The sequence below is a fragment of the Gymnoscopelus braueri genome, assembly GCF_963280865.1.
Source record: "Gymnoscopelus braueri genome assembly, chromosome: 17".
NCBI classification, from domain to species: domain Eukaryota; kingdom Metazoa; phylum Chordata; class Actinopteri; order Myctophiformes; family Myctophidae; genus Gymnoscopelus; species Gymnoscopelus braueri.
The window spans coordinates 12,508,569-12,533,689 of record NC_137617.1 but is presented as its reverse complement, the minus strand read 5'-3'; positions in this window follow the sequence as shown (position 1 = coordinate 12,533,689).

Genomic DNA, 25,121 nt, shown 5'->3' with positions numbered 1-25,121 from the left:
TCCATCTTCATCACAGCAGCAAAAAAATTATCTTATGATGTTGCAAAGATCCAAGAAGCCCTCCCAGAGAAATACAGGAAGTATCTGCTCTTCCTACACAGCTTCTCGGGCTGTGATACTGTGTCTGCAATTTTTGGTTTTGGCAAACCAACTATACTAAGTAAACTCTGCAAGACAGACCAAGCCGAGGCAGCCATGGACGTTTTTCTTGACATCCAAGCCCAGAAAGAAGCCATCATCACAGCCGGCTGTGAACTGTTCAAACTCATGTACCACGGGAAACCACCAAAAGACTTGGGGGACTTGAGATTTGAGATGTTCAGCAAGCATGCTGCTGCTGGGAATGTCAGACCAGAGAAACTGCCCCCGACTACAGCAGCTGCAGCACAGCATTCTCTCCGGGCATATCTCCAAACCAGAGACTGGCTACTGCTACAAAGTCCATCACTGGATGTCCTCGACTACGGATGGAAACTGGGAGGAGAAGGCTATGCACCAGTCCCTACCACAGACCCCATTGCCCCAGACTATCTACTGAAATTCATCAGCTGCAACTGTGCGGGAGACTGTAGTACACGCAGGTGCTGCTGTAAAAAGCAGGGGGTCAAGTGTATATCTGCTTGTGGCAAGTGTAATGGAGAATGCAAGAACATCAACCAGGCAGACGAGAAAAGGAGTGAGGAAGATGAGGTGTTGGCTGAGTAAGACTGACACCAGGTTTCATCAATAATGCACATTTCTTACTTTACATTTTTCTTGTAATATGTAATAAAATATGTTGTTATGGAAAATGAGTTGTTTTTTTTACTCAAAACTAATGGTTGGATTAGATTCAGCACCTCTGAAAACCCCTAGTTAGAGTTAATTTTAGACTTTTCGTTTTTTTCACCGGAGCCCTTGGGGCTCCTTAAGTCCCCACATGCAGACAGTGTATCCCACTGAGCATGTGCACAGTAGGTGTACACTCTTATCAAGTGTTTAGCAATATTTTCTTATTTTATTTTTCAGAATAGAATCAATTCAACAACACTCCAATCCCCTACCGTTGATTATACACTGATTATACACTAACAATAACCAATATACCAATATTATATGGCCAGGGAGACATTTTTACTCAAAAATAATGGTTGGAATGGATTCAGCACCCCTCAAAACCCCTAGTTAGACACCTCACAAGTTGATTTTAGACTTTTACTTTTTTTCATATTTTTCACCCAAGCCCTCTGGGCTCCTTGACTTTGATTGGCTCTCCAGGATTTTCCACGAGGAATTGGGTTTATATTAATTGAGAGGTGATTCTAGACACCTATAAGAACACATTGGTGAAGAAAGCTATTGGTAGTAAATTTTTTCACAGATGGTCCACACATATTGCTAAAATTCCCTAACTATCAAGCCAGATTGTTGTTGTATTTTATACGCTGTGGCGCTGCAAGAGGGGGGGGGGTGTGTGTGTGTGTGTGTGTGTGTGTGTGTGTGTGTGTGTGTGTGTGTGTGTGTGTGTGTGTGTGTGTGTGTGTGTGTGTGTGTGTGTGTGTGTGTGTGTGTGTGTGTGTGTGTGTGTGTGTGTGTGTGTGTGTGTGTGTGTGTGTGTGTGTGTGTGTGTGTGTGTGTGTGTGTGTGGAGCTCATCTCGCAAACCGCTGGACCCAGTTTTAATGGGTTAATTGTGGTTTAGGTTTTGTCCGTCAGTCCAGACTGCGAGCACATACTTTCGATCGGCGTAAAACTTTGCACACACACTCCACTGAATATATATGATTTTCAGCAACACCGCTGCATTAATGAAGTAGTTTTTACAGTACGTTTATAGAAGCTTTTGTATTAGAGGCCGCCTTAATAGCTCGATAAAAAATGGAGATTTTACAACAGATGCTGAGCATCGCCCTTGTCCTCGCTGACCTTGCTGGCTGAATGAGTTCAATACCTTTAGGTTATCACATCCTTTTGAAACGGAACAATTTATCCACAGATGAGCAGGTGTCCGCGAGAGGAGAGGACCCCACGCCCGTTCTTCCTATATTCTCCCCCCACACGCCTCTCTGCAGACAGATAGGGTCGGGTCGGGTCAGAGGTCAAACTGTAGCACCTGCTCCCTCACATGGTTCCTTTGTAGTGTCAGATCCCCACCGTTGTAAGGTTACTGATGGATTGGGTGGCTGTGGAGTGACACGCACGCACGCACGCACGCACGCACGCACGCACGCACGCACGCACGCACGCACGCACGCACGCACGCACGCGCGCGCACGCACGCACTATGCACACACACGTACAACTTGCACACACACAAAGGTTTTGAAGTATGATTTCCAATCTGCCATGGTTTATAGGTTTTTCTTTTGTAATAAATATTGTGATGCTGTGATGATGACATGCTATCATGGGGCCATGAATTTAAAGCAGCAGCCCTGCACAGGCAAGCCCCCCACCCCATCAAACACGCACGCACGCACGCACGCACGCACGCACGCACGCACGCACGCACGCACGCACGCACGCACGCACGCACGCACGCACGCACGCACGCACGCACGCACGCACGCACGCAGAGAGAGGGCAGAGTGATAGTGCAGAAGGCAGAAGGTGTGGAGGAATGCATAAGCTCACAGTGGGACACAACTGCTGCTCGCACCTCATCAATCTGCCTCACACAGTGTGGAGGTATGTCAGGATCTCACAGGACAGTTAGACGGACAGCCTTCAGTGCACTGAACAAACAACGCGACGAGCACGCTCACCAACCTAGGTGTGTGTGTGTGTGTGTGTGTGTGTGTGTGTGTGTGTAATACACTCGTCGTACTGCAGAGAATAAATGTATGGAATCTTCCACTTCCCACTTCCCTCTGACTTGTATTCCCTGAAGCTCTGGGCTCTTAACATTTTCATGTCAATTGACTTGTACGCAGATCTACGAGTTTGTGTTTAAAGAGTTTAAAATGTTGGTCATATTTCTGGGGACCCCCCTGGAACCCCCTCAAGGACCCCTCGGAGTGCCCTGATCAGTGATGGAAAGTAACTAAGTACATTTACTTAAATACTGTACTTAAGTACAATTTTGAGGTATTTGTACTTTTCTTGAGTATTTCTAATTTCCAATACTTTTACTTCTACTCCACTACATCTCAGAGGCAAATATTGTACTTTTACTCCACTGCAATTATTTGAAAACTTTAGTTACTAGTTACTTTGTAGATTTAGATTATTATTACAAAACATATATTAACCACTTCAGCCAATAACTTCAAATATGCATTTCGGCCATTTGAAAATAGCAGATCTACACATTCTGCATAATGAGTACTTTTATTTTTGTTACTTTAAGGACATTTTTATGCCAATACTTCTGCACTTACTCAAGTACATTTTGAATTCCGGACCACCACTGGCCCGGATCCCACTTTGAGAACCACTGCTCCAAAGCAAGTTGTATGTTGTAGACCTACTACGTTCATAATTCTTTTATTGGATATTCTGAGAGCTGTTTTCTCATCCGGTAAAGTACTGATGTGAAGCTGCTTCCCATCAACACCCCTGACCGAGGCTTGCAGCCGGTTGGATCTATTTTCTCACTAAGCTGTTGTCAGCCCACCGAGAGCCCAGTGTCCTCCAAATGTCTTCACTTCCATCACTCTTAAAGCTGCAATCCCCAACTTTCATGTAGGGCTGCAACTATTGATCTTTTTTCATGATTGTTATCTCAATTTCAACGTTTAATTTCAATGTTTCGATTAACCACTTATTATTTTACACTTTGTGAGACAATGGTTTCATGCAAAAAATGTTAAAGGAGTAGTTAAGTTAACCCTAAAAAAAAAATCTTATTTTCTATCAATTGCACACCCCATGAAGCCATGAATTCATGGATCTCTTCATCTTTTTTTGTCGCATTCCTAAGCCAATAAGGTAGGAGGTAGGAGACACAAAGTAGACTGTTTGTGTCTCCTACCAGAAATGCACCCGGTCTTCAAATTATTGGCTTAGGAATGCGACAAAAACTAAAACAAATCCATGAATTCAAGGCTTCAAGGGGTTGATAGAAAATAAGATTTTTTTGGGGTGAAGTACTCCTTTAAAATAGCAGATCTGCAAGCCACCCAGGTCCCCTACGTGAGCATATCAATTTCTACTGCTGAGCAAATACAGAAAGCCCATTTGGGCAGAGGATATATTGCATTTTGAGCTTCACGCAATACCATTTCCCTACCAGTAGTGGTCCTACCCGACCACAGGATCTACATTTATAGTTTTTGACCAACTATAACCGCCGCCCTTGTGCTAGTTAACAACACATACCATACAGATTGGTCAAAGTAACGTTTTATTTTGCAAAAGAAATTAAGGATTGCAGCTTTAGACAAAAGCAAAGACTACACAGCAGTCTGCAGCTTTGGGACAATGTTTGTTGGTTGGCCGTTTTATTTTTCATCGTGAATTAACCTTCTGCTGTCCCTCGGAGAATAATGTGATTTTGCGTCTGGTGTTGTTTGAGACTGTCTTACGGGACCAATTTTAGCCAACAGAAGATTGTTGTTTCTATCAACCTTTTTCATGTCGTGTCTTGCAGACTAGTGTTCCCTTGGGCTGGCTTGCCTCACTAGCTACTAGGCTTACATACTAGAAGTCAGATTGTATGCAGTAAAATCCTCAGTGATAATTTAACTCTGAGCGTACAAATAACCAAATGCAGTGTTTCAGAGCTGCTAAAATATATTACACATAAATATTACAAATATTTTTGTAAATTATTATTTATTTTATTTAGAGTAGCCAATAATGTTTTACCCCTTTTTCTTCCCAAATGTAGTCTTTATGCCAATTAATACCTCCCCACACACATTTATGTGTTATCACTGCTGTTGTATCCTATTGACTCACCTGCCAGTGAGGAGCCCCCACCAGGAGGACGTAGAGCCTTCGTCCTACTCCTCCCGCCCAACACTCCCTGCTGACAGGTGCCGCCCCAGACCGTAGAAGTATGAGCAATGACCAATATCACCCTCCTCCCCGCCCGGCTTCCCTCCCCGAACACGGGCCAATTGTGTTCGTGTAGATGCTCGACAAAGCTGGATGTACCACGGTGGATTCGAACCCACAACCTCTGTAGTGGTGGGCAGTGACTTTACCACTGCGCCACCCGAGTGCCATTATTATTGATAGAACAATGCAAGTTGCAAACGATGCAAGTGGGAAATGCATGGCAAATGTACCTTTTAATGTAACCTGACTCAGCCAGATGGGGGCGGTATTGAGTTTTACAATACACCCTGCATCTGGGATCGCTCGGGGAGTAGAGCTGCCCGGTCGCTGCGTGTACGAACCAATCAGCGGCTGCTAGGGGCGGGATCATCCAATCACCTGCCAAGTAGCTTGAACAAATGAAACGCCGTCTTGCATCGATTCTGCTACCGGAGTCTCAGATGGAAGTAGGCTGTGAAACAAAATGTGTGTCGCAAGCTTCTTCCATTTTGCGGAGTCAGGTTACCTTTAATGCCCATATGGAGATTTCTGTATCGCTAGTAATAGTATATATATATATATACTGTACACAAAAAGTTTAAAATTTTACGTTTTTTTTTTTGGACCATTGTCCTTAAAAGGATCCCTGGTTATTAAGCCAAATAGGCATTATAATTGCCCTCTTTAACTAAAATAACAAACAACGGGCGGCCATAGCTGAGTGGTTAGTGAGCCCGCCTAGGGAGCCAGAGGCCCTGGTTGCCCTAGGTACGATTCCAGGCCACGCCAGCATATGTGTCGATGAAATGACATTTTTCCCTGAGCAAGACTCTTAACCCCTAATTGCTCACAGGCCCTCATTGGAAACAAGCCCGCAAGGACTTTCATGAACGTCCTGTTAAAAGGAATTATCCTATCCTTATAGATACATAAAAAAAACTTAAATATTTTATTTATTTTAGAAACGGTTCATCTTTTACTCAAAACGGTCAATGCTCATCGTAAGTTGATGATGTCATTTGCCCATGTGTGGTCTAGCCCTATGGAATTTATGGAATGCATGTGGAAAAAAAACATCTTTAAAATATTGATTTGATGCTCTTATTAACCTTAGGAAGTATTCGTTTTTTATATTCACATGCATTCCATAAATTCCATAGGGCTAGACCACACATGGGCAAATGACATCATCAACTTGCGACGGGCATTGCCTCTATTGAGTGAAAGATTAACTATCTCTAAAATAAATTAAATATTTTAAAATGTTAGTTATAGACAGGGGTGCACATAACTTTTTAGGTCTAGTACTCAGAAGAGCACCTGGAGATGTGACTTGGTGCGCACAAAATAAATGGTCCCGTGCCGTTTTGTCAACGGGGGGGGGGGGGGGGGGATTTCAGCACGGTGCCCACCGGACAGTTTTGTCAACGGGGGGGGGGGGGGGGGTTGCTGCACGAGAGAAAAGGACGCTCTGCTTCCAAATTCCGCCGATTTTCGCCGTTTCTTTTTCTCTCACGCCGTTTGGTGAAGCCCCCAAGGTTGGTGCCCTGTGCTGCGCTGTTTTTACCCGTCAGATTGGGACGTTCACGGTCATTTTTGCACCATTACGGTGCGTTCATCATCGCTGACGAGTGCCTCTAACAGCCGCTGCTGGCTGCGTGCACGCAGCGAGGCAATGCGAGCCGAGACGATGCGAGACACTCACACAATCACGTGCAGCATGCGTCCTCTCCCTGTCTGTGAGTGTGGCTTCAGGAAGTAAATTCCTAGCCTCGATCTCCAGGCTTTTATTTTTTAGTTTTGCTAAAAAATAAAAGCTTGGAAATTCCTGTCCCAGCTGTTGGTACGCAAAAGCGCCTCGCGTCGTCTGATGTGCCGCGCATTATTTATTTTGGGTGCGCATGCGCACCTGCGCACCAGTTATGTGCACCCCTGGTTATAGAGGACAACTATAATGTATTAAGGCATATTTGACTTATTATCCAGGGATCCGTTTAAGGTGCTTGAAGGTGCTATGTGCCAAGTTCTTACTCCCATGTCATCAACATGTGATAGATACTTGCAAACCCTGTTCAGTTTAAAAGCGCATGCAGTAAAAATGGCTGCCATTGCTGGTGTGAATTTGGCTTTAGCTAGCACAGCAGAGTCTCCCTGCATGTCAGAGGAGATGACAGAACAAGAGGCTGCTATCTCACCAGCCTCCACTGTATGTCCAACATTGCACAGACAAAGGACTTCTGCTGCACACCCACTCGGCTACAAGAGGGGTGTGTGTGTGTGTGTGCGTATGTGCAAGTGTGCATTTGAGAAAGCCATTTTGCTTGTTGTCCAGGGAAGGTTTCAGTGTATTTATGGGTGACAGTTTGTTATTGTTGGCATGTGTGTACAGTATGAATTCTGTAGTGAGTACTGTGTGTGTGTCCATGTACTGAGCTGGCATGTCAGAAGAACACCAGAGCTAATCCCTTCTACAGGTGTGTGTGTGTGTGTGTGTGTGTGTGTGTGTGTGTGTGTGTGTGTGTGTGTGTGTGTGTGTGTGTGTGTGTGTGTGTGTGTGTGTGTGTGTGTGTGTGTGTGTGTGTGTGTGTGTGTGTGTGTGTGTGTGTGTGTGTGTGTGTGTGTGTGTGTGTGTGTGTGTGTGGGGTGGCTGCTCTGAGGTGTCGTGATCTATACCAAACCATTGCAGACATTTGCTTGCAATGATGCCAAGTGAAGCAGCCAATGCCAGTGAGTGTGTGACTATGTGCACGTTTATAACTGTGTGTTGGTGTGGTTGTATGCACCTCAACAGAGTACACACTCTGTCTATAATGTGTTTCTTTTCACTTTGTCTTTAATGCTTTTATTGTTTTGTGTAAAGAGCGGGGTATTGATTTTTTTCTCTCTTTTTTGTATTTCCTTTTTTCATCTTAAGTTTGGTTCTCAAAGGCGGTGCTTTCACCAAACTTTCACATTGTTTATTTATAAACCACAGTTATTGCTGTTGTTGTTTTGTCACTTAACATTGAACATGAGCAATGTTAATGTAGCATTCATGATCATTGCAGGGCCCGAATATTCATGAGCATCACATTTGTGAGAAGTCTATCCCGGCTTTGATTTCCCTGTTTACCTGCATATTTTGACTATTTATCAACCACATTTCAACCTTGTGGTTTGGGATAGACTCGCTGACGAAAATGTGAAAAATGTATCAGTAACAACAAGATAGAAACACAATGCAGGCCATTAGCCATGATGTTAACCATATTGTGATTATATTATGCACACATTGTGTGCCTGTTACCTTTCATGCACATGGTACTATCTAGTACCAAACCTTGTTTTACGTAAGAAAGAGCACTGTCTCCATGAAAACGTTCAGAATTTAAGAATGGCTCGTTGTGGATATGGTTAACACACAAATCCTATTCTAGACATGGCACAATAGGCGAACATCCAAAGTAGCCGATCTGCAAGCTCACAACCGGCAAAGAGATTCATTTGGTGTAGAGGGAAAAAGAAGGGGGCCAAGTACAGACCCCTGGGGGACACCAGGCAGTAGTGCTGCACGATTAATCGAAAAAAGATCGTGATCTCGATTCAGACACCTACGCGATCTCGATTTTAAATTATGATGATTTTTTTATTTTATTTGCTTAATATTTTTATATTTACAAGAGAATTGTGTGAGAATCGTGATCTCAATTCTTATGGAGGAAAATCGTGATTCACATTTGAGCAAGAATCGTGCAGCACTACCAGGCAGTCCATGAAGTTTAATAGGAATCGCAAACTGTATATATGAACAAGTTTTAGAATGTTGACAAGCAAGGCTTCTGTGTTTCATTCATTGATTTGGCAGTTTCATCCCATCTCATTGCTCATCTGAACTGACCTTTAGATAGTTAAAATTTCACTGGAGAATGACTTTTTCATAGGAAAAAATACTTTTTTTCCTATGATTAGTCACCCCATGGAGACTTGAATTCATGGATTTTTTTTTCTTTTGTCACATTTCTAAGCCAATAATTTGATGACCAGCGGACCGGGAGGCAGCTGTTCCGGTAGGAGACACAAAGGAGACTCTTTGTGTCTGCCGGTCATCAAATTATTAGCTTAGGGATGCGACAAAAACAAAAAAATATCCATGAATTCAAGTGTCCATGGGGTGACTAATCAATAGGAAAAAAGTCATTTTGGGGGTGAACTATCCCTTTAACATGACTGCTGTAGTGTTTACAAATCACACCTAATGCACTGCCTCTATAAATATGGAGTGTTGTATTACAAATATAGCAGTGGTTCTCAAAGTGAGGGCTGGGGACCCCCAGGGGTCCTTTGAGGGGGTTCCAGTGGGTCCTCAGCTAAATGATAGATCCTTATGTAGGACCAAAGGGAGAGTGTACACCACCAGGGTGTTCCAATGGAACCAATTGGACCCTCAAGGGTCCATCATTTGGTTTAGAATGAAAAATGGACCGTTAGACTCTGTGTAAAACGATCATTCTGGATGTTATTGTGATAGATAGGTAGTCCATCTCACTCGTTTGCTGCGTTTGCCTGTCTCTTGTCTTCGCTCACACCTTTCCCCCCCGTCTGCCTGGTGACTGACACCCCTCTCCTCAAGTCTCTCTTCACACAATTTGTCAAGTATTATACTCTGCCAGACAGCATTTATATTGGTGAATGCAAGAGCCCGATTAGATGAGGCCTTTGTATGACGAGGCCTGTCACAATTATTAGATAATCGCCTGATCGCTATTATTTGAGATAATCGTAATTATTTGCATAATCATCGTAATCGTCATAATTGTTTAACAATTTAACAAATTCAACATTTCTCAAAATCTGTTAAAATAGCAGATCTACAAGCTCGCAACACGTCACCATGTGATGCATTGTGCGCTTGTAGATATTAGCTATTTTAACTATTTGCTGTAGGAAAATGTAGAGCTTCTTTATTTTTAAACAAATCATGGGTCTGTGTGCTTAAATCCTCTCTTATCAGTAAAGCCCCTTCTTTGGTTTTGCTGCTCCATTTCACTGGGTCCAGCAGTTAATCAATTTAATACATTATAAAACATAATTGATTATCAATAAAATGTATTGATCCCTATTTTGGGCATGCCATTATAGGCGAAGTTTCAAAACATTCAAAAGCGACACGTTGTGAGGTTGTAGATGGGCTACTTTCACTCATTTTGCATGACACTGTTGTGCGATGAAGTATATATACCGTTTAAGTTGTTAATCGATTTGTTTATATACGTATATATCTTTAATATATAAAAAAACATGCTTATTGATTACTTGATTACCGTAATCAAAAAAGTAATCGATACAAACATAATTGCAGCCGTATTGCACTGTGACTCTGTACCACTTCCTACATCTTGTATGAATGTTGTGGCCGTCATTCTTATGACCATAAAGCTTTCACTGATAACTCTGGCATTGATTTGACTACACAATGTGTTTATTACAGACATGCAAGTATAAGAGACAGGTGTTTATTTCATGAAGCAACTGAATGCCATCCTCATCCCATTTGGATCGACATCAAGAACACTTGTTGCGCGTACCACATTTTACTGTACTTGTTTTTAGTCATTCATTTGCCGCAAAGATTTTACATCAAGGTTTCCGAGCGCCGTGGTTTTCAGCGCCCGGGCAAGCGGACAAGCGTCTATAACAAGTTGTACTACATCAGAACAAACCTTGGCAACTGCTTTTGGCTCGGCATCAGACGGCCACTCAAGTGAAGTTATTACAAGTAGTGCTCTTATACAGCAAACGTGCACAACTATTTTTGACTTGGCATCTGTCAGAGAGCTGCGTGTAGGATATCTGCTGAAACATGAGCCCTTTCCCCAGAGGAATACCAAAGACAGGATATTATCTGAGGGCGTGCGATCATTAGAAGGTGCGAGACTGTCGCTCCTTTACCCCCCTGCCCCGGACACATTTTCTACAGTACTTTAGGGACGCCAGGCGACAAGCTTGCATCCCTCTTCGCCGCGATATCTATTGTCGTCTCTCCGTTGACGCAACGGAACAGCGAATGACAGGTGTCGCGGCGGAACACCTCGATGCGGCTTAAGTGACCGGGGCGGCGACGTTGCCAAAAAGTGCGCTCCGTGATGACAAAACATCTCTCTGACACCCGTCGGTTGTCCTCCATATCAGCAGGGAACAGCCTGGGCTTCATCTGCATACATCTGGATTAGCCTCTCCGTGGGAGGGTTTCCTAAATATATCCCAGAACAGAGATAGATGGATGACAACGTAATCTAGAACATGACGGGGTCATGGCCCAAAAGTGTCGTGTGCCCCACACGTGTGTCTCAAAGACATCCTCAGACAGGGTTTTGGATCAGGAGCAAATGTATCTTGTCCATTTGGTTCACAGTCTGTCTATGAAAATGTGTTGAACTTTGTTTGAAGTGTTCTAGGGAAAGTGGTCTTGATCTTCAATTCTAGGAAACTAGTTTTTAAGCATCCATATTAAAATGGCCTAATGGATGGGTGGTGGGAGGTCCGTGGGTGGGTGGGCGTACGGACAACAACGAAAAGAAACTGTCGCCTAACTTGCCTAACAACTGAGATTTGTGCCTTGTGACGGTGCCCTAAGTCTAGTTATCGTAGTCGATTATGATATGAATATGAGTATATACTAGGCCAATGCCCGCTGGGAACGCATGCCCCTCCCTTTGAACCCGTTGTACCCATTGTTAGAGTACTTAGTGCAGTGGTCCATGGAGGCCAGTCTATGACGTCAGTACTATAACATCCTATTGATGACATCATCAGGGCTAAGCTGTTGCGCCGCAGTGCATCTACGTAAGTGGTGCGCCTCTAGCCTTTCCTGGCTTTTCCCAGGGTTGGCTCCCACAGTGTCAGTTTGCTTGCCACTAGTTCCGGGTGCCTGACGCAGTGCCCTGCCAGCCTCATCCTTCTCTCTCTGACTTTGTCTGTGACCCGTGGTAATGATAATGCATTTTATTTGTATAGCACCTTTCAAAACAAAGTTCAAAAGTGCTGCACAGAGCAAGGTTAAAAACAACAAAGCAAAATAAAAAAAGTTTGATTAAACAAATAACATTGTAGTGTGTACAATCATATAAAACAATTAGGAAAAACCCTTGGTGTAGAGGTATGTTTTCAGAAGTGACTTAAACAGAGGCACGGATGGTGCCAACCTTAGCTGCACCGGCAGTGTGTTCCACAGCCAAGCTGCCCGGGCGGCAAAGGCCCGATCCCCCCGGGTAACTAGCTTAGTTTTAGGGACCTTCAGGAGGGCCTTATCCGAGGATCTAAGGATGCGCTTCGGCTTATGAGGGGACAGCATATCAAAGATATAAGTAGGGGCTCAGCCCATGTAGGGCTTTATAAGTAATAAGTAGAATTTTAAAACCACTCCTGGAGCTCACAGGCAGCTAGTGAAGAGGGCTGGCTATGGGTGTGATATGGTCCTGTTTCTTCGTATTAGTAAGCAATCTAACTGCAGAGTTCTGTGTTGCAGGCGGGGTATGACTTTCTTGCTAAGGCCGGAGTAGAGGGAGTTGCAGTAATCAAGGCGTGATGATACAGTATGAATGACCTTTTCGAGGCTCGGTTGGTCCCCGACTCCCCGTAGAGGACCACATTTCTGATGTGGTCCGTCCATGTTACACCTAGTGCCATTCGTAGCATTATTGTGGGCCCCTTTCCAGACACATACAGAGATAGTTGGATGTTAGGTTCTGGACAACCACAGGTCCAACTGAATTCCAACTCGGAACATCACACCCACATCACACACTGACTGACCTTATACCTGGTGTGTGCATCACTGATACACACGGCAGGCGGACGGTTATGTACAGTAGATATGCAGGGGAGAGTTACACAGATATACAGGCAGAGATTCTGCGCATTTGATATGGACGGACGGACGGACGGACGGACCAGTCATTCGAAGAAAGTATTACATGGTCTTGTAGCCTAAAGTGATGTACTACATGTGTATGGCTGGTAGGTGTTAAGCTCTGCTATTTATAGCACTCTTCTATGCTGCGTGCTTGATGTGTCCCTTGGGAATGTGTGAGCCATAGACTATGTGACGTTTTAATGTAGTACACTATAATAACTGCTGTTCCAGCATGTAGCGTTTCGTTTGTTTTTGTTGTTTGCAGCTGCAACCTCTTAACTGCTTTTTTGGGGTAAATACATTAAGCAGCTGTTAATATTCAGACATCTGAAAACTGCCAAGTCAAAGGAAAAAGTTGCAATGGTAAATTGTGTCATTTATTGCATAAAACGTTATGGTCAGAGATAATGTTTAGTAAAAAAAGAAAATGCCAGTAAAGGTAAAGGGCAGTCTGCAGTACATTTTGTAAACATTCTTGTGAATCTAAAACGATAACCTCCTGGAGAACGTATTTTTATCGTTGAAAAGGCAAAGCACTCCCGTGCAGTGGTGGAAAAAGTACTACATCTTTTTACTTAAGTAAAAATAACAATGCAATGTAGAAATACTCAAATACAAAAGTATTGGTATCAAAATATACTTCAAATACCAAAAGTAGAAAGTACTCATTATGCAGAAGGTCCCATTTCACAAGTTTTCAAATGGATATAAAATAGCCGATCTACAAGCTCTCAATGCGTATTTCTGGCAAAGTAACTAGTAAGTAACTACTAGTAACTAAAGTTTTCAAATCATTGTAGTGGAGTAAAAGTACAATATTTGCCTCTGAGATATAGTGGAGTAGATTGAAAACACACAGTACTTTGGGCAATGCGGCTACGCCCACTTATTTGACCGTGTGTGTTTTTTCTTACAATGCGGAGGGGAAGACACTTGCTGGACTATAGGCCAGGCTCAGGCTAGAGTGTCTCTCACCATGCCAAGGACAGACACGCAGTTCTGGAATATTCCGACATCCGCAAATGACCCGTGACAGCTGTGCTTTAGCAAGATGCTATTTGCAAAGCTTCTATTTTTGTGTAGAAGCGAGGGAAAACAGATAATCTAAATCCCAAACCGTCTAATAGTGTCGTTTCTTATGGCACACACTGTCTTGTCTGTGGCATACAGTAGCTGTGCCCGCAAGCAGACCTCATTTAGATTCTGTCGGGTGGAAACCTCATATGTCCAAAACAGTTCCTTTTTTATTACGATGTAAAAAAAATAGTGAAAGTAGCAGATCTACAAGCTCACAACACAGCTTGTGGATCTGCTATTTTCACTACTTTTGGGTGACGCTCTTGTATGATGAAGTAGGGAACTAACCCATTAAGACACGCATCGGTGTCATTTTAGGTTATTTTGGCTATTCAAAAATAGCAGATATACAAGCTCGTAGCGCGGCACCGAGTGCCACGCTACGAGCTTGTAGATCTGCTATTTTTGAAAAATCTGGAAGATTTGTGCAAATCTTTGAATATATATATTTTTAAAGCTAACATTTGTAACTCAAATCTTTGCTTCTGGAGGTCCCTGGAACAACATATTTTGAGATGGGGGTCCACGGCCAAATACATATCATTTTGGAGGTCCTTGACATGAAAAAGTTTGATAACCACCGATATAGCAACATAGTTTTTTTTCTAAAAAAAAACTGTTTGGATTTAAACATTTTAAATATGGAGATACGTGGTTTCTGCCCGATTCAGCAACGATTTGTCAGAGCCCATTGATAAATGAGCGGGCCCCCTGGAGTGGAACCACAGCCCCGGGGCCTGCCCAGCAAACAGATGGAGAGAGCAGCTGGGGGGGGGTATAGGGGAGGGAGGGGGGGGGGGGTGGATGGGGGGCAACACGATGCCAGCTCTATGAATGCCATCCTGCTAGACCACCTAGACCAGCCTGGCAGAGCTCATGCCATTAGCCTCTAAATGTCTCCCTACAATGTCCTCTAAGCGTCACGACAAAAGGAAACGATAATGATATAAAAAAAGGTGCTTCATGAAAACAAAGGCAATTGTACTGTAAGGAGTGTAGTTGAGCTGTGTGAGGCTGTGTTTGAGTCAGTGCCCTCCAGTGGACAGATGTGCAGACAGCGTGATATTCAGTACATGCATGTAAACAAACAAACAGTCAGCACTTACCCTCAACTAATAAATCACGTGACAAAGTGAGGCACAAAAACAGATGAGAAGATGGCAAGACGATATAACCATAACTTTCACAGATGATTGTAATCCTGTATTAAAATTGGCTTATAGACCATGTCATCATGTTCAGCCATAACCATATAAGGAGTTCCCAATGCAGCTACGCCCAAATATGGAGTGTGTTGTCTAACCTCGATGTGTCGTCATAGGTGTGAGGGCCGCGTAGCACGCCGTACTAGAGGTTACCTCTAGTTGATATAAAAGTGCAAAAATAAATAAAAGGCATTTTAGTTGTAAAGACTGCCTACTTAAATCAAATCAAACTGAAGCACATTTAAAACAACCATGGTTGACCAAAGTGCTGTACAAGTGATTTTTTTTTAAACGGCAGAAAAGATTCTACTTCAATGACTTCATACTGTATCTCAATGAATAGCCACTAATTATAAAACTAAAATACAGCACATTTTTGGAAATTTTCCATCCCACTGAGAACGTTTTTAAAATGATGTTTAACAATTTAAACCCTATATACTTCATTGACCGGGGTACGCTAGTAGTCTATACTTGGCCCTCCTTTTCTCCCCTCTACCCCACATCTCTTTGTTGTTGCGACACGTTGTAAGCTTGTAGATTGGCTATTTTCCCTGAATGTTCGCCCTATTATGACATGCCCAGAATTATTTGCATCTCAATAATTCTACGAACGCCTCGATAAGGGAACACCACTGACTGGATGTCCTCAAGTCTTGGCTTATACGCTGTCCTGTGAGCTGTGGTGGAAAAAGTACTCAATTTCTTTACTTAAGGAAAAGTATCAATACTGCAATGTAGAAACACCCCGTTTCAAGTAATAAAAAAAAATGAATTCAAAATGTACTAAAGTACAAAAGTATTGGTATCAAAATGTACTTAAAGTACCAAAAGTAGAAAGTACTCATTATGCAGAATGTCCCTTTTTGAAAATAGCAGATCTACAAGCTCACAATGCGTCGCTCTACGACGCATTGTGAGCTTGTAGATCTGCTATTTTCAAATGGCCAAAAATGTATAGGGCTGAAGTGGTTAATGTATGTTTTGTAATAATAATAGTAACTAGTAACTAGTTTTCAGATAATTGTAGTGGAGTAAAAATACAATATTTGTCTCTGAGATGTAGTGGAGTAGAAGTAAAAGTACAGAAAATTGGAAATACTCCAGTAAAGTAAAAAAAATACCTCAAAATTGTACTTAAGTACAGTACTTGAGTAAATGTACTTAGTTACTTTACACCACTGGCCGGTGAGCTGCTACACAAAACATTTTGGCCAGGCCCCAGTATAGACATACTCAAGTGTCACAGGGCAAAAGGGTGGGGGGTGATGGGGGGGGGGGGGGGGGTGACAGGGAATTACTGTCCAGTTGTGTATGCACCCATGTATAGCACATTACACAGTCGTTGCAAATGAGTCCCTTGATAGAGTTCTCTGTAATGATGACAGGCCATTGCTATGCAGCTGTCTTATTCCTCCATAAAGAAGGACCGTACTTAGAGCAGCATGTTAACACCTGACAGTTAAGTGCTGATGGTCTCTAAGATCAAAGAAACCCAGTCCTGCCCTCCGTTCTTAAGCGGTTCGGTATGACATATTTCTGCTTCGTTGGACAAGCACAGCGGACAGAGGAAGAAATGCAAGACTGAAAAGAGTGTGAACTGCAAGGCTGTAACTAATTATTACATTCATTTAAAAATAGACTAACCTGGTGTATTTTTTTAATTATTAGATTAAGGTACGTTATGTGATTAATTTAGATTAGACCATAAAAGTATGATTACATAAGGCAATACAGTTGAAAAGTTATGGTAAATGCTCATCATAAGTTGTCTAAACCAGTGGTTCTCAAACTTTTTCATGTCAAGGACCCCCAAATTGATATATATTTGTCCGCGGACCCCCATCTGAAAATGTTTTGAGCCAGGGACCCCCAGAAGAGAAGATTTGTGTTGCAAATGCAAAATGTTCAAAAGAATTTCAAGATTAAAAAAAATAGCAGATCTGCTATTTTTGAATAGCCAACTTATAAATGGATAAAGTGGTTAACTACTTTTGCTGGGGACCCCCTGGAACCACCCCAAGGACCCCTGGGGGGTCCCCGGACCCCACTTTGAGAACCAATGGTCTAAACCCAAAGGAATAAAAAATAAAAAACTACTTAGCTGAAGTTGTAAATGGCACATCAGAAGATGTCACACGATAATACATTACTCGAACGATTAGTCGACTACCACAAATTAAATTAGCTTACTCTCCCACCGCGATGAATCGATTATTCAATCAATGCTTTCACCCCTACAGGTGAATAATGTGTGACAGCTCGTTGTGATTGCATGGTATGTTTTGGCTGAGACGCAAGGGCACACTCCCACTAACCGCCTCTCTCTCTGCTCTCCACGGAGTGACAGCTCCAACTGAGCCAAATCAGTTCAAGGACATCCCTGTAAACAGCAGTTCAAAGCCACAGACCTTTTCTCCACTTGGCCATTTTAGAACAAGCTGTTCCGTAAGGAAGAGAGACACCAAATATTGCCGTTAAGCTCAGGGCTATTGAAAAGAGGTTTCCATGGTGACTCAGGGGACGTGGTGTCATTTTAAGATTTCTTTGGCTATTCCAAAATAGCCGATATAGGTGCCGCGCTACGAGCTTGTAGATCTGCTATTTTTGAAAGCGAAGATTTTTAAGTCAAAGCTTTGCTTCTGGGGGGGGGGGGGGTGGAACCAAATTTGTATCCAACGATAACAAAAATATTTAAGATAACAATAAATACGTTTTGGGTCTGAGAGTCTAAATCTCATCAAATGGTGTGTTCATGGCTCAAATGCCGAATAAATAATGGACCTTGATATGAAAAGGGTTGAAAATTACTGGTTTACATGACTGTCCATCAACACTACTGTATCATCATCATCAGTCTGGATAGACAGACAGACAGACGGGTCCATAAAGGCTGCTATTTACAGGCTTTGACAGCCAGCTCTGCTGCCAAGTAAACAAAGATGGCTGCCTTACATGCAGTGTATTGTAGTACAGTGGTTCTCAAACTTTTTCATGTCAAGGACCCCCAAAATAATATGTATTTGGCCGCAGACCCCCATCTGAAAATACTTTGTGCCAGGGACCCCCGTACAAGATTTTAGTTGTTAAAATGTTTAGAAAAATGTTTTCAAAATTGTTCAACTATTTTCATATAGCTGTATAGGGATGTATAGGGTTAAAGTGGAGAAACTGATTCTGATGCTATATTAAAACATTTAGCTGGGGACCCCCTGAAACCCCCTCAAGGACCCCTGGGAGTCCCACTGCTACTTGCAGAGGTTATGCTCGTGTGTGTGTGTGTGTGTGTGTGTGTGTGTGTGTGTGTGTGTGTGTGTGTGTGTGTGTGTGTGTGTGTGTGTGTGTGTGTGTGTGTGTGTGTGTGTGTGTGTGTGTGTGTGTGTGTGTGTGTGTGTGTGTGTGTGTGTGTGTGTGTGTGTGTGTGTGTGTGTGTGTGTGTGTGTTTCACACGTGTCTCGAATACGTGGGTCTGTCTACGTGTGTTTATGTCTCGTTCTGTGTGCACGCGTCTCCATGTGTGTTCGCGTGTCTCTAGGTATGTGTGTGGCATGTCTCCATGCATACGTGTTTTCCCATGAGTGTACTTCAGAGAGAGAGAGAGAGAGAGAGAGATCCCATTGCAGCTGCGGGTTGGTCATACTTCCCATTAGCATCTGGAAAGGAGCCCCTATTTCTATGGTTGACATGGCTCTCTGACATTATGGAAATGTCTCACACACACACACGTACACACACGTCATCAGCCACACACAGTCATGTAATTGCAGTACACGCTAATGTTGCAGCATCTCAGGCGCAGAGGAAAAGCAATTTGTGAGCAGAGTTACCTCAAACATTTGTGCACACATGGCATACATGTGCCTGCCTGGTGGCCTTCTGTGCAATGATGGAAATGTACGTATGTCGCTTGAAGTAGGCACTTCCTCCCGCCCACATAATACGAGTTCACACTTTCACTTCAATTTCATCTGCTCCATATTTACTTCTTTCGAGTAACCACTTTCAACCTGGCGTCCCTATTTTGAGCATTGTTATAGGTAAAAGATTTCTACAAAATGATTTAAAATGGCGAAAATGGCAGATCTGCAAGCTCACAACTCTTTTTGCAAAGCGACACACTGTGAGCTTAAGTACTGTAGGTAATTCTTGCTGCAGGACACCGTCATACAATGAAGTATAAAATAGGGCTTATGTTGTAAATCAACTTGTCTGAATGTGTCACTATTTTGTTCCTCGTTAAAGGTATAGGGCAACACAGATAAGGGACAACTTCTGATATTTGTACATACTGTATTGAAAGATCTTTGAGTATTAAAATGTACATTGTCAATGTCTAGCATTCAAAACCAGCTGTATTTGCAATGCCCTGGAATCCTCACGGTAAAAGGTTACATTGTGTCTCTCCATCTGTATATTGATGGTCTAAGTATCTATGTATTTTGTTAATAGGGAACTGGGTGTAATTCTTCCACTCCTGATGTCACAAAGGTGTTCAACTGTATGATTATTGAATGTTGGGGGCGCAGATTTAGCTGGTCAAACACCTTTTTCCAAAATGTCTAAAACCTAGCCTATTGCTGTTTATGAGAATTATAACATGCGTGCTATTTTCTTTTCCACATTATTTGAATATCCATTTAAACAAAAAGTATCTGTTGCTCTGCCTTTAATATAGTTTTCCTTTGGTCTCTGTCTTTCTCGCAAGTTGTTGTGACTTGTTTCATTGTTTGTTTCCTTTGAGGTGAGCTGTCCTTTGGGTTTTATCTCGCCTTCACCGGTTGAGAAAAGAAAACCCTCCTTTTTCTACTTATTGGCCACAGCGTCTCTCAGGAGATCCAGCCATTGGTTCAGTCACACAGAGTGCTACTCCTGGCAGCTCAACAGGGGATTCAGTGCTTATTCACTTTAGCAGGACTGACAAAGGACACAGGTCTCGAACCCAGGTCTTCGAGTGAGAAAGACCTTCCTTCAACTCGCCTTGTCTCACTCACCAGATGATGTCTGTTACTGCAGGATAAAACATGCTATTGGCTCTAGGTTAAAATCCTCCAATTCTGCTCTCTTTTCTCTTTTAAACTCCCCCCTACTACAGTAAACAACATAACCAGCTGTCCAGCGTAATACTAGGAAGCCACATAACTCGTGGAACCTTTTGAATGGAATTATCTGCTGGCTGTGAATTAGCCCGTTTTGGCCAACACTTACTTGGTTTTTAATGATTTATATGCCAGTAAATCTCCTGCGCACATGGGATCATGGTCACATAGGATCATGGCACCATGACTTTGGGCTTAACACCGCCCCATTGGTTTCCAGAAATACAAACGGTGCACAATATATCTATCCCGACTGGATTATATGTGGATCATTATGGATTGAGTCCGACTTTCCTGCTGCTCTGCTGCTTAAACACAGCATAAAGAAAAGGCTGTTTAGGCATGACCATTAATACTGACCATACTCCTGGTTAAAGTTTGCATGTGCGTCACATGCATGAATAACTTCCCCAGACTAAAACTAGGTCTCCGTGCCCACTGTCCACGTGCCACACTCACTCGCCACCTCCTCGCTGCTTTCCAGGTGATACAACTGGGCTCTGCGAAACGCGAATCCTTCATCTGTCTTTTGCACCTTACTCACCTGTCATGGCAGGCTGGCCACTGGCAGCCAGGGAAGCAGAGTTCACGGTGCCAACTAAGCGAGGGCCAGGCTGCCAGGCTGCCTGTTAAAGGCTGTCAGGTTGTCATTCTGACTACACATGAGTGAGGGGAGCATGTCACTGGGTATAGCTGTCTATACCGCGTGTCTTTTACAAAAGCGTCACTTTAATTTGTATTTTTATTTTATTCTAAACTGATTATGTTGATAAATTCTACACATAAAGGTTTTCCACTTACTGTGGTCAGCTTTATAACTGATGCTAGGATATAAATCTAACTTCAATAATGCCTTTAGTGACCTTTTTATGAGCCCTTTAGATTTTTAGACCTGACAACATCAAAAGTACATTATATTGTACTTACTGGGTGACTGGTAGATTAACTTGCAAGTCACAATACCAGCATTGAATCAATGCCATGGCGAACATACTGTATGAAAAGGTTCTGGGATTTTTCCTTATGATGCCATAAGCCTTAAGGTAACGTTTCTGTTACATGGGTGAATGAACCTGCCCTTTTAACAACAGGAATCGCATCTAAGCAACCAAGCTTGTTTTTACCTGAGCAAAGTAAATAGCATGTACTGCAAGCCCAATTCCCCTCTGCAGCTCCCACAGGATCGTGTCTTAGCAATGTCTAAGCTCTCTCGCAAGAGCAAGATTGCAGAGACAGAGATTTGTAGCTATTTTTTTGGGGGCAGAAACAACAAAGCGCAACTGAAAGTGGCAGCGCCTTAATTGAGGCCATTATCATCCATATAACACAAAGCTAAGAATTCAATTAGCCGCCTTCGCGGTGCCACATTTTGCGGCCAAGCCTGCATTGTGCCGCGGCTTGATTTATGCTGTCAGTCAGCCATAATCGGCAGGCTATTACAGGCATTAGGGAACGGTGCTCTCACAAAAGACGCATCTCGTTTCTCTGTGCCACGGGAATCAGCTTCTATTATCTGGCAAATGGAGTGGAGCCGGAACAAGATCCTTATCTGGACTTTTTTTTTTTTGTTCATGTGTCTGTTGTAACACTCTGGTGTGGACAACCTTATCAGCAAATGCATGAATGCCTTACACATTTTAACAGGACATGCAGTACAGTGATTTAGGGCAGATTTACAGTATGCCTTTATCTGGTTGAATCAGATGTTGATGGCATGTTCAGGCCAGGGATGTATTATTTCCTACCATGTGATGCATCATGGTTTATATAGGTTTGTCGTATCACCTAAGAAAAGAGGAAGGAAATAAGAAACGGGGAAACAAAATATAAAATAGCATTGAAAGCTCAAAAAGTATAGTAAAATTACACCACTTTTGCTGTGAAAAAAATGCTACCATTTATGTGAAATTTCTAGGATCACAGAAACATTCTGAATCTCTGGCCCTTGATCTCCTTACTATTGGTTGATTGGAATTTTGCTGTACCAGGACTTGAAGTGTATTCTATAGTTGCATTGTTGTGCAACCTTGCATTGCAACGGTTGTGTTACCACATCAGTTTGAAGTAATGCAGGTGTTTAATTTAAAGTGATGCTGCTTTACCGCCCCCCTGTGGACCCTCCAACAACATGCAGCCAGACCCCGGAGGACAAATTGAATGCCCACTCGGTGGCCATTTTAATACACACAGCCTACTTACCAGGCAGCTACGACCCCAATTTGTTTGCCTCGTCCTTTTTCATGGTTTGACGAGGTGCGCTTTCAGAGATGCCCTTTCTGCACACCACTGTTGTACTGAGTTGTTCTTTGTGTACTTGTGGCATTTCTGTTGGCTTTCATCGAGTGACCATTGTCCTCTCACCGCTCTCACAGAGAGAGAGGGGTTTCTGTGCGGCTATAGGGGGCAGAATGAAGCACCCTTTACAGCATTGGTTCTCAAAGTGGGGTCCGGGGACCCCCTGGGGGTCCTTGGGGGGCGTTCCAGGCGGTCCCCAGCAAAATGTGTTAATATTGCATCACAATAATTTTAACCACTTTAACCTTTTATACTTTGGCTATTCAAAAATAGCAGATATACAAGCTCATAGCGCGGCACAGAGTGCTCTGCTATTTTTGAAAAAATCATGAACATTTGTGCAAACCTTTTTGAATATATATATTTTTAAAGCAAACATTTGTGACTAAAATCTTTGCTTCTGGGGGTCCCTGGAACAAAACATTTTCCACGGGCCAAATACATATCATTTTGGGGGTCCTTGACATGAAAAAGATTGAGAACCACTGCTTTACAGCATCTGGAACGCATCTTTCTAGTTTGAGACAGACTTGTGTCACTTGCAGCCTGCCGGAGGGCACGTGATCATGCACTGCAGCTCGCCACTCTACCCGACTCTAATCACACACAGCTGATTAGAATGTGTGTTCCAGTCAAAGAGGTTTTTCCCCCTGAATGTGCACATATCCAGATATGATTTGTAAAGAAGAAATATGTCTCTGGATGTTGGGTTATGTATTCTCAGTAAACTCTACCCACTGTATAGCAGTGATGCTCAAGCTTTATCATTTTAAGGACCCACGCGGACCAGCATTTATTTTATTTTTTAAATATATTTACCCCATTCTACACTATGAAGTCCACAGTGTTAATTTAACTGTGAGAATGTACACATTTGGTTCCATTTGTACACTCTTGGAGTTTCAAACCCATAAGGGTCAATTTGGCTCATAACTATCAATCATTTAGCTGGGGAACCTGGGGAATGAGTGGCCTTTCTCTTGGTTTTGGTCTCTCCCTTGAATTGAACCCCTTCAAGGACACTTGAAGGATGTTGAGAAACCCAGTGCTGTACAGGAGGGCAGCTCTTTCTAAGAGGCTGGAAGATGCTAACAATCATACACGTTCAAAGTCACTTGTCTTAGATCACACCACTTTTTGGAACTGTAACTCAAGCTTGTGACCCTTTCTATGCATGCAATACTGTATATACTGAGTCGCAGTGGTGGAAAAAGTACTCACATTTAAGTAAAAGTATCAATACTGCAATGCCAATGCAATGTCAATACTTTACAAGTAAAAGTCCGGAATAAAACATTTACTTGAGTAAAAGTACTAAAGTATTGGTATCAAAATGTACTTAAGGGTTAGGGTTAGTACCAAAAGTAGAAAGTACTCATTATGCAGAATGTCCTGTTTCACAAGTTTTCAAATGTATAAAATGAATTAAAATCTTTTGAAAATAGCAGATCTACAAGATCACAATGCGTCGCATTGTGAGCTTGTAGATCGGCTATTTTCAAATGGCTGAAATGTATATAGGACTGAAGTGGTTAATGAATGTTTTGTAATAATAATCAAAAAGAAAAAGTAACTAGTTAACTGGCTTCAGTTCAGTATTTGTTGCTCACAGCACCACAGAGATTAAACTCTGTCCACGTTCTGTCAGGAAAGATAGTACAAAGCATATAGGCGTAGGATGCAGGAGAGGAATTGAATACAAGTTATTTAAAAAGCACTACAAAAAAAGGTATAAAAGTAAACATAAGAAAAATGTACTGTCTAATCTGATGTACTGTACAGAAGGAAACAAGTTTGTTTTGATGTTGTGCTTTTTTTGTTGTTCTCTCAATGGATTTAAGCCCTCCCTTTTTGCATTGTAAGCCTGTCTGTATTTGTTTTCCTGATGGTGAGGATTTCGTTTTCCTGTTAGTTTGCACATTTTTGTTTATATACACTCCTATAGCGACCTGGCCAATACAGTATGTATTTGTTTCTTAGTGATTATCTATACTGTACTGTACAGAAACATTTTGAAGGAATAAACAGTTGCTCCTTATCAAGTAATTTGGAGAATAATCACCTCTGTGACTACATACCGTAGGCTCAGGAATGAGTTCAGACAGTCAGTTAGTGACGAGGCACAGATTTATCATGTCAAGGTATGCATGCATTCATAGCACATCACCACGGTGATATACTGTAAGTGAACAAGGTTTATATAACGTAGGAAAAGGCTTATCCTCATGCTGACAAAGTGGCTATAGAAGTCTATTAGGTTGAGAATGTTCCTAAACAGAGTACATGTTGTGGATAAAACTCTTATTTATCAAGGAGTCGGGTATAAAAGTACATTCGGGAAGTACAGCTAAACCAAACATGAAGATAAATGCCTAAGTAGTGTACATGAACCGCAGCGTCCCTATTCTGAGGCAAACATTCAGCGAAAATAGCAGATCCGCAGTACAGGTTTCGCGTCACAGCATGAGCGTAGTGGGCTTGTAGTGGGAGCATGCCAAGTATAGACCACAGGGGGACTCTGTTTAGCTTAGGATATAGGGTTTAAGTGGTTAAGATTTGGGGATGAACGCATAATCATTTTCACTTAACTACCAGT